This window comes from Cupressus sempervirens, chromosome 3, assembly GCF_028749045.1.
Source record: "Cupressus sempervirens isolate cs-2001-9-10 chromosome 3, ASM2874904v1, whole genome shotgun sequence".
Taxonomy (NCBI): domain Eukaryota; kingdom Viridiplantae; phylum Streptophyta; class Pinopsida; order Cupressales; family Cupressaceae; genus Cupressus; species Cupressus sempervirens.
In genome coordinates this window covers 3,606,453-3,617,157 of record NC_143120.1, presented here as the reverse complement: position 1 = coordinate 3,617,157, position 10,705 = coordinate 3,606,453, and the positions used below count along the sequence as shown (strand labels likewise).

At 33.7% G+C, this 10,705-nt stretch overlaps 1 pseudogene; it reads right to left on the bottom strand.

The window, feature by feature from the left end:
- Positions 1-6,388: 6,388 nt before the first annotated feature.
- On the bottom strand, positions 6,389-8,609 carry LOC149564432 (uncharacterized; annotated as a pseudogene).
- Between the last annotated feature and the right edge of the window lie 2,096 nt (positions 8,610-10,705).

Here is a 10,705-nt window from a genome sequence, read left to right as displayed (position 1 = left end):
CTTCTTCCACATTTCTAGCTTTAAGGAAGCCAAGCCTACTTGGGAAAAACTTGAAGGGTTATATGGTAAGGTGGATGAGGAAAAGGGATTCCAAATTGAGGATAAACTACTTCTATTGGATCCAAAGAATTTTGACACAATTCAAGACTATATCAACAAATCCAATGAATTGATAGCACTACTTAAAGATTTTAGTAATCTCATGAAGGATGATCAATTGATTCATCACATCTTGAAGAGGCTACCTTCAAAGTATGCACCTTTTTTTTTGAGTTACAATACTCATAGGTTGACCATGGGAAGTGCCTTCACTAAGTCTACATTTGACGCATTTGTAGAAATGTTGATGTTGGAACAATCCAAGTTGATAGATATGGGAGTTCTCAAGTCATCAAAGACCAGAGCATTGGTGGCTACTAATGAGAACCAATCAAATCAAAATGGAAAATGTTCTACCAACAATAAGAAAAAGCAGTGGAAGCAAAAATCACAATCAGATACACAACAATCTACCTCCTCACACCAAGGCAATTCATCTTCCAACAAGAAGGGAAACAATGATAAGAAGGACAAACTATTTTGAACATACTACAAGAAACCAAATCATAATGAGCATCATTTTAATACTAAGAGAATTGATGAGTTGGAAAACCTACTAAGGAAGAACAAAATCAATGTGCCAAATGCTTCCAAGGATTCAACTCCACTCACTTCAAAGGGAAAAGGTCAAGCACTTATGGCTAGTTCCATTTCTTTAGCAGAATGAAGTCTTGACTCAGGTGCCTCCTATCATATGGGTTCTTCAAAAGGAGGCTTTTCTTCATTGAAGTAGTCTAAGGTACCACACATCTTTGTAGGGGATGATAAAAAAATGGAAGTTGAAGGGAAAGTACAAGTTGAGATGGAAAATTTGGAGTTCAAAGAAGTTCTCTATGTTCCCAACCTTAGCACCAATCTCCTTTCAATCTACCAAATCACTCACTATGTAGATTTCAATAAAGTTGAGTTCCTTACAGATTTAGTAATGGTACATAATCTTAAAGATGATTTAGTGGTTGCAGTGGGTAAAGTCAATCATCATAGAAGGATTTATTCTTTCTCCCACTTTGTGCCTAAGTCTCCTTTACATGTCTTGTTGACACTTTCACAATCACAAAGTACATTATGGCATGAGCAGTATGGTCATCTTGCCTTCCGCTATCTTCATCAACTTTTCTCAAACAATATGGTCAAAGGTTTGCCTGCAATTAGCTTTTTAAAGGGTGAATGTTCAACTCATTCGGTGGATATGCATCTAGAGGAGAAGTTTGATAAAGGAAATTCTTTAAGAGCATGAGTTGTTCTTCAGTTGGTTCACATGGTTCTAGCAGGTCCTTTTGTAGTATCATTAGCTAGCAAGGGTTGCTACATTCTCACTTTCATTGATGACTTTTCACACTAGACATGGGTCTACTTTCTTGATCACAAGAATGAAGTGTTTGATAAGTTTTTAGCCTTCAAGAGTCATGTTGAAAAGAAATCAAGGAAGACCATCAAGATTCTTCATATGGACAATGAAATCATATATGTGAACTAGAGACTTAGAGAATTTTTTAAACTTGAGGGTATTGATCTTTAAAATCCAGTAGCATTTAGTTTACAAAAGAAAAGTGTTGTAGAAATGAGGATTCAAACTCTTAAGTCAATGGAAAATTGCATGATTCAAGCCAAGTCTCTTGATTCAACACTTGAAGTCAAAGCTATAAGCAATGCCAATCACATACTTAATAGGTCTCCTCATTATGTCTTAGATGAAAAGACTCCTTTTGGGGCATGGTGTAGCAGAAAACCCATTGTGAAACACTTCAAAGTCTTTGGTTGTCTAGTATGGGAAAACATATCTTTCAAGGAATGCAAGGCACCACCACTAAGGCCTTGTACTTTCATCAAATATAAAGACAGTGTTAAGGCATATAGACTTATGGATCCTGAGACTCATGAGATTTTTGTAGAGAGGTATGTACACTTTGAGGAAATTTCACCCAGCTTATCCTCTAATCCTCTTCACACTTCATACATAGTGGAAACTAATAGTGATAGCAGTGATAGTGATTCAATGGATTCAGATATGTAGGATCTTATTGATAGTTATAGCATGATGTCATAGCATCAACACATTCCACATGCATACATAGCTATAGTGGTAGGTCCATGCAAATCAAAATAGTATGGTACACATTGTCTTCTAACTTCAACATCAGGGGATGAATACATAACAGATATTTCAAGTTTTTTTATGGAGTCATACCTAACATATTTGGGGGACATCATTGATGATATACATCTTCTCTTTGATGAAGAAGATCCTTCTTCAATTGTTATGAGGGCTTACTCTAACCCTCTTGTCCATTCTCTACATGATCAGTCTTTCTAGTTTGATATGGTTGTGGATCCTTATGTCCAATAGTTTTAGGAGGTCTCTTTATCATTTGAGGAGACTCATGGTTCTTTGTAATATGTTCTACATCCATCCTTGCTAGATATAACATTGTTTTTTCAGTAGTATTGGAAGGGGTGATAGTCAGTTTCGACACAGGGATAGTTGAGCAGGTTTTAGAGACACCATTCATCATCGGGATTCTTTCTACACATTGGGGAAGCATCTCATTTGTACCTATGATATTATTTCTTCCAAAGGGGAGGAACATTATTCAGCAGTCATGGATCAGCTTCTACATTGGAATACCTCTCACTAATTGGCATTCTACATTTGGGGGGCGAGGGGAGGACTACCTTGTCTCCTTTCTTCTTCTTCTCCTCTCTTTTGGGGGGACCTTTTACTCTATTGGGATTGTGTTCTTCTCATACTTCTCTATTGTATATACTTGATGTATGTCATAATGGGGGGGGGATGGGTTTTCTTGATTACTCCATCCATCCATGCATCTTCTTTTTTCATCTCTCTTTTTAGGGGAGGGGTTTTACCATGAGGTTTTCCCTCTTTCTCTACTTTATGAGAGATTGCATTGTCGTTTTTCCATGGGTACTTAACATGGCCTAGTAGCCTGAACCCATCTTGCATTTTCATCCTAACTTTCATAAGCTTAAGTGCATTCCCCTATGTTGCACTTAAGGGGAGGTGTTGGTGTAAATAAGTATTTACTTATTACACTTTACTTAAGTTTACTTAGGTCAATGCATTATTTTATTATTTATCAAGTTGATACTTAGGAGTTTGCGTACTCTTATGGGTTGTCATGTTGACAACACTGGAGTAAGAAACTCTAATTCAGCACATGGTGTCCACAACATTGGAGTTTGCATAATTAACTAAGTTTTCATGTAGACAACATAGTAGTTTGCACTCTTAATTAAGCACATGGTGTCTACAACATAATTTTATGTGCTACACCTTTGTAGGCTTATCCTCTCATCGTCACACTTACTCCTATGCTTAATGGAGGATAATCCACTCTTGGTGGACATGTGCCTTGTTGTAAGACTTATCAGTGTGCTAACTCCTAGACATTCTAGATGCTTTTATATTTAGGCACTTGTAGTGCGTATGTACATGACATTAGATCAAATTTTTTTTTTAATTATTATGATCATACTTTGGTCCATTCTATGCTTGTGCTTGAGTTCCTTGATCTTGGGTGATTTTTCCTTAAGGAAAATTCTTACAAAAACTCTTCATGAAACTTCCAAACTAGGCTTAGTTATTCAATACTAGTGTTTATTTCTCATTTAAGGTGCCAAACCTTGTATTACAACTCACATGGTTACCTTATACGCATTTTTCATACTTGTAATGGCTCAACACTACACTTGTTCAGCCATGAACTCACCATTTTGGCATCACAACCAAGAAGGATAGGTTGGAGCACTTATTTATAGTCATTTAGCCCTACCCCTAGCCATTCACGAAGTCATAGTCAGTTAGAGGTCATGGATTGCTAGGAATTCATTTAAAAGCTTCAAAACCCTAGTTGCTAAGAATGCACAAAATGAATGAAATTTGTTGATCTAATCTACTATACTAATTCAAATAAATATTTTGAACTTGTAAGAGATTTATACAAGAACTGGATTCAATCAGTCCATCACACAAAACCAAAAAAACTTGCTTGAAAAATACGGATCAACACTCTAAAAGACACAAAATTTGCTCCAAAACTTATCTACTTGATTCCAACCCAAAAATATGGTGATATCCAACATATATACACTCCTATAGGTCATTTTTTCATTTTCCAACCAATTTTTTGCTTGTTCGTGCATTCTTGACAACTTTTACAAGAAATTGCCAAAATTGCAAAGTTGTAACTTAGCGACTTTTTAGCAAATTTTTGCATTATTATGAAATTTTACTCTAACTATGTCTGAGATGATGCCAAATCATGTCTAAGGACTAAATATGATACAAAATGATCAAACCCATCCTTGAGTCAACCTTTGACCAAATGTTGACTATGGTTGACCAACCTAGAACAACCTATACAAACTAACACTAAGTGATCTTTTGGCCTCCAAATGAGTTCACCAACCTATCAAATATTACCACTAAGGTATCTAGGCTCAACATATCCAATTTTTTTTCCCTTAGAGTTTATTACACCACAAAATTGATGATTTCACTAACTAGACCCCTTGTCTCCATTGTGCTCCTACATTAGACACTACATAATTTATTGAGCCACCTTTGCAATTGCAAAGCTTGCTACCACTCCCATATCCCACCATATATCATCCCTTTAATATATATCATCTTTTTGAGGACCCTTTAAATGTTTGAAATACCAACAAAATGATCAATCTTGTTTTAGTCAGTAAAACAAAGCTATTGATCACCTTTGATGAAATCAATTGTTTATTTAAAACACCACCAACATAATCAATTAGAGAACTACCTTTTTTAACCTAAGAAATTTGTATAAATACATGTATTTAACCAAAATTTAAAAAGAATATTTCATTTGGTTTCTGTATAGCATTACTTTTAAAGATTTTCTTTAATTTTGTTTATTGTTTTCTTTACTACCTAATGTCTTTTTCATAACAACCATTGTTTAATTAAGTATTGGTATAATAGTAGGCAGGGTGAAGTTGTGGAAGCTAAAGGAAATTTGGGAGGAATTTTTTTAAGAATTTAGGTAGATTTATTGTTCAAACAATTGCAAGAAGTCAAAATTGGCAAGGGGTAGGACAAAAAAAAAAAGCAATTGTATCCATATATTCAAGTGAAGGAAAATATAGAGAAGCAAAAGAAGTAGAAAAAGAGGTAGCTTGGATTCAACATATTTTATTTGATCTTGGTTTTGCACAAAGTTTTGCTACTACTTTGTATTGTGACAATCAAATAGTTGATATAAATACTAAGGGTATGCTTGAGGCTAATTTTTTGAATTTATGGAATAGGTTGAGCATTGTCAAGGTGAACATTAAGGGGGGATAGTAATATAATGTTCTCCTCCTCTTTTGTATTCTTCTAGCCAACCTTAAGGGGGGATGTTAGGAAAAAATAAGATTGTCTAGAGCCATCTAGGTAGGTGTAATTAATTCTTTGTTGTCAACATGTGTAGTTGGATTGGAGTAGTAGTTGTTGACTCCAATAAAATAGCTTTTAGTTACACACTAATTCTGCACATTTACTAATAAAGTGGTGGACCATATCTCCATCTTCTCATGCAACTATCCATGTGTAGAGTTGGTTAGGATAGAATTTAATTTGGTCTTATTAGTTCAAATTCTAGAAATTGTAAATGCCCTCTATAAATAGAGGCAATGTAGTTGCTCAACTCAATAAAATGTTTTCTCTTTGCAATTTTTATTCTCTCATGTTATTGTGATTTTATTTTTGTCTCATTTTTCTACAACTTCAAACAATAATATTTTTAGACGGTTTGATTTCCTTCTGGCTAAACAAATATTGCACTAATTTTTTTTAAGATGGCATAAATTCACACGCAAGTATTTTTGAATGTACTTTCCTTTCTTGACACGCAATTATTTTCTATACCTTTCTAGGTCACACTCATTTTGCAACCTTTCACAAATGTACACTTTGTTAAAATAAAATAAAAGAGTTTTTAGATGATAGCATTGTATTTCAATAGGTCGCACATGCTTATTTTTCAGTATATTTTAATGTAGTAGATGATCAATTTGAACAATGAATCATAATTCTAGAGCTATAAGAAAATAATATAATAATAATAAAATAAAAATATTAAGATTTATTTACTTCAAATCATTTTAATAAACATTGTTTAAAATTCTATTGTTTTTTAGAGTATTTGAGATATTAATATTAATTAACATCATGAATACTAGAAATGTGTTTCATAATCTAAATACTTTATCATGAATAAACTTATACTATAATATATAAGTCATTGAGCCAAAAATTCTAACAATATTTTGAAGCATACAAATGCTCTCTTTATATTTAAAATAGAGAGATAATAATATCATCTATGATTTTAATGAATAGGATACTTCATTTTTTTTGGGACACAACATTCCCATTACAATTGAAAAGCCAACTATTAACCTTGTTGTCATTCTCATATCCCACCATATATCATCCACTGAATCTTCATCATCTTCCTAGTGTATCTTTGAAGAATTAGGAAGACTACTTGAGCATGACACATATATTTGTAGACCACATAAATGTGGATTATTGTTGAAGAATGTAGAATGAAATGTCATCATTTGTCCTCCTTATGGTGTCATCTTGATAAGTTATTATAGGAGACATTAAAGTAACTTAAGGACATGAGAGAAGTTGTATTTTAGTAAGAATTTCCCTTGATAGGTTATTTGACAAAGATCAAGTGATTAAAGAAGTCTCATCTCTCCAATAGACTTAGGACTCTCTTCACTGAAATGATTTCTTGAAATATTGAGAATAATCAAACCTTTGAGGGATCTAAAATTCCGAGGAATGTTACCTAATAAGTTATTGCTAGAAAGATTTAGACATTTCACTAATCTCAAAATTTCCACAAGCTCCATAATTTACCCTTTATCATAAATTGTTATTTCATATACATAATAGTTTGATGTTTAAAAACTAGGATTTTCATGTTCAAGCATGTTTATATTTTTTGATTGATTTGTTATTGTGGTTAACTTCATAAAGTCTTTTGGAATGGTCCCTCAAAATTTATTTTTGGACACATATAAAATCTAAAGATTTTGCGATTTGGTCAATTGTAATGGGAGTGGACCATTGAAACTATTTTTTAAAAAATTAAAATTTGCATATTTGAAAAGATTTCAACCCATTTTGAAATATTATCTTGCAAATTGTTGTTTCTAAATCAAGGATCTCTAAATTTATACGTTTTCTAAGAGATAATGGAATACATTTTCCAAGACATAATGGAATATACCCTTCAAATGCATTGTCTCCTAGTGTCAATGTCTCAAGAGAATTCATTCCCTTCCATATATTTGGAATCATCCCTCATAAATTATTCTTCTCTAAATTTAAGACAATCAATATAGAATAGTTATGGAGCCATTGGGATATTTTTCCATTGAACTTATTATTTGACAAATCTAAAATATCCAAACTCTTAAGTTTAAAAGTAGAAGACAGAATATAACCATGAAGGCTATTTCCAGCTAAAGAAAGAAATAGAATATTTTGTGTATATTTATCTATTGATTTTATGATTAGTTCATCAAATAAGCTTTCTTGAATATCTATGTACTCAATATTTGTGAACCCCCAAAGCCAATTTGGAATGAAGCCACTAACAGAATTGTTTGACAGATCTAAATATCAAATGGAATATTGTATCAAAATAAATGCAAGGAAGTTTCCTCTAACATTACACTCATGTTTAATGTATGTATTGAAGCTAAAAATTTGGGAATGATAGAGGTGCTTACTTTTATGGTCAATGTATTGCTTGAGAGATCCAAAGCATATAGTTTGGGGCTATAGTTCAAAATGAAAAATGATAAAGTTCCATTTAATCTATTGTTGGTCAAATCAAGAACCTCTAACTTGGATAGCTTAGCAAAGGAAGTTTGGATTGGACCACTCAAAGAATTATTCTCCATTTCAAGACCAATCAAGGCTAAGATATTCCCTAGATTAGGTAAAATGCTCCAATTTAGTTTGTTTGAACTCAAATCAAGGTACTCCAAATTGGAAAAATTCCCTAGAGTAGGCAGAATGGTGCCATTCAATTTGTTTGAAGTGAGATCAAGGTACTACAGATTGGGGATACCACTTAAAAATGAGGGAATACAACCTTCCAAGATATTCTAAGAAATATCAAGCTATGACAGAGGGAGGATCCAAGAAAGGAAGGAATGTTACCTCTGAATGAATCTCCTAAAAGTTCCAACCATTGAAGGTGCGAGAGATTTATAAAGAAGGGAAGAATTTCTCTTGAAAGCCCACAATAGCCCATGTAAAGTGTAGTAAGGCTAGCAAGACAGAGAAATTATCCTCCTAACCAGGTATCTTCTTCCATGGTGACATTCATGTTGCTGAGTCCAAGATGCTCCAACCCTCTCAAATGTGCTATCCACTCACCCAACTTGTTTCTCTATAAACTGTCATTCCAAGAGAGGTCAAGGAATTTCAAGGCAGAGATGTTACTCATCTCCCTTAGAAAGACACCATTGAGCTCATTTACACTGAGCTCCAAGTGCTCCAATTTTGTAGCTTAGATAGTTTTCTTGGAATTTGACCTCTAAATCCACAGTCAAGTAAGACAAGCTACTTAAACCTCCTGAGCTCTTCAATTTTCATAGTGGTAGAAAGAGGGTAGAAGAAATTGTAAGAGAGATCCAAGCACCCCAAATGGAGGAGTTGGAACAACCCCACCCAATCCTCACTCGACTATATGTGATACTCATACTCCAAGTGACTAAGGTTGAGGGTGATGATGTGGGAGGTGTAGGGGTGGTAGACAATGCTTTCTCAACTGCAGTAACTCAACCCTCTTCATATTTCCATTGGATCAAACTACTCTTCTTGGTAGTAATTACTAAACTTAATACCTTTTTTGAAATCCAATAGAGAATTGTGTTCCTCTTCTGCATAGGTAGAGTAGAAAATAATACATGGGAGAAATAAGAAAACCTCCCAAATCCCCAAACCAATTTTTTTTTGGCTTTCAAGAAGAGAGAAAAGAAACACAACAGAGTGATAGCTTCACTTTACAAATCTTAGAGGCTTCTCTTCTCTTTTCTAATGATGAAATGGTAATTAGAATGTGAGGGAGTTTTTTAAGTCATTCAAATTGCAAATATGTCTTAAAATTCCTATTGCAAACATTGATTATTAATCTCCTATCTTAAACAATTATTAAACTACCGAAAATAAATTTACAACTAATATCAAAAAATAACACAACTGCAACTTGACTTATAAAAATATGGAAAAAAATAAGCAACACAATGAACATAATATCTTCAAAAAAATCATCCCTAGAAAAACCCCTAAGGGAAAGCCATTTCTACAGATGAGGAATCATATTAATTTCAGCAAATCAAGGGACACAAAGTTCCTTGCCCCTCACTAGAAGAATTCCAACAACCTCTCAATTTCTCCCACTTCTATCCCCAACACTACCACTACGCCCTTGCTAACATTGCAAGACTATTTTCTAACACTAAAAATGCTTCTCCAACTTGTGTTTTCCAAATGCCGCCTGACCCCCTTATCTACTAATCCTATTGGAAAACCAACAACTAAGATTGATTCTCAATCAAAGGTTGAGATTAAAAACAAATTAACAACCCTAAAAAACTTGGTTTCTAGTTGCTTCTAAAAGGAGTCATTTATTTAATAAATAATTGTCCCTACTCTAAATAATTAGTTAGTAAAATAATTATTTACTAAACAATTAGATGTTGATGAATAGTTGTCCAAGATACCAAAACTAACACCCATTCTTAGCAAGGAAACTATTCTACATGACACCTAACTTATCTCTGAAGAAGATGAATTTTGCCTTCCCTAATGCCTTAGTCAAAATGTTTTCTACTTGCTCCTCCATAGGTATGTACTATAGTTGAACAATCCCCCATTGTACACAATCTTTGATGAAGTGGTATTTGATGTCTATATGTTTAGAGCTATCATGAAGTACTATATTCTCAAACAACTTGATGCAACTCTGATTGTCATAGTGTATCACAATAGTCTCAACCTTCTGACCAAATAAGGCTACTAACAACTTCCAAAGCCATATAGCTTCACATGTCACCATACTAGCTACTATGTATTATGCTTCTACTGAACTTAGAGCCACAAACTTCTACTTCCTACTAAACTAAGAGACAACTCCTCATCCCAAATTGAAAAACACCCTGAAGTGTTTTTCTTCTCCATTGTACTTCCTGCCAATCTACATCAGTAATGCCTATAAATGTGATACCTTCATCTCGAACATATTTGATCATATACTCAATTGTACCATACAAGTAACACATCACATGCTTGTTCATTGTTCAATACATTTTTTTTTGTTCAACCATGAACTGACAAAGAGAGTACAAAGCTATACCTGGCCTGTTGTTGACCAAATACATAAGTGAACCAATAAACTTTCAATATAAGGTGGGATATACATCCTTCTCCCTAGATGTATCTACCCTCCTCGAATTCATGATCATGGGTGTAGAAATGGCTTTATAATCCTCCATCCCTAATATTTTCAAGATTTGAATGTAATATTTACCATGACCAAGA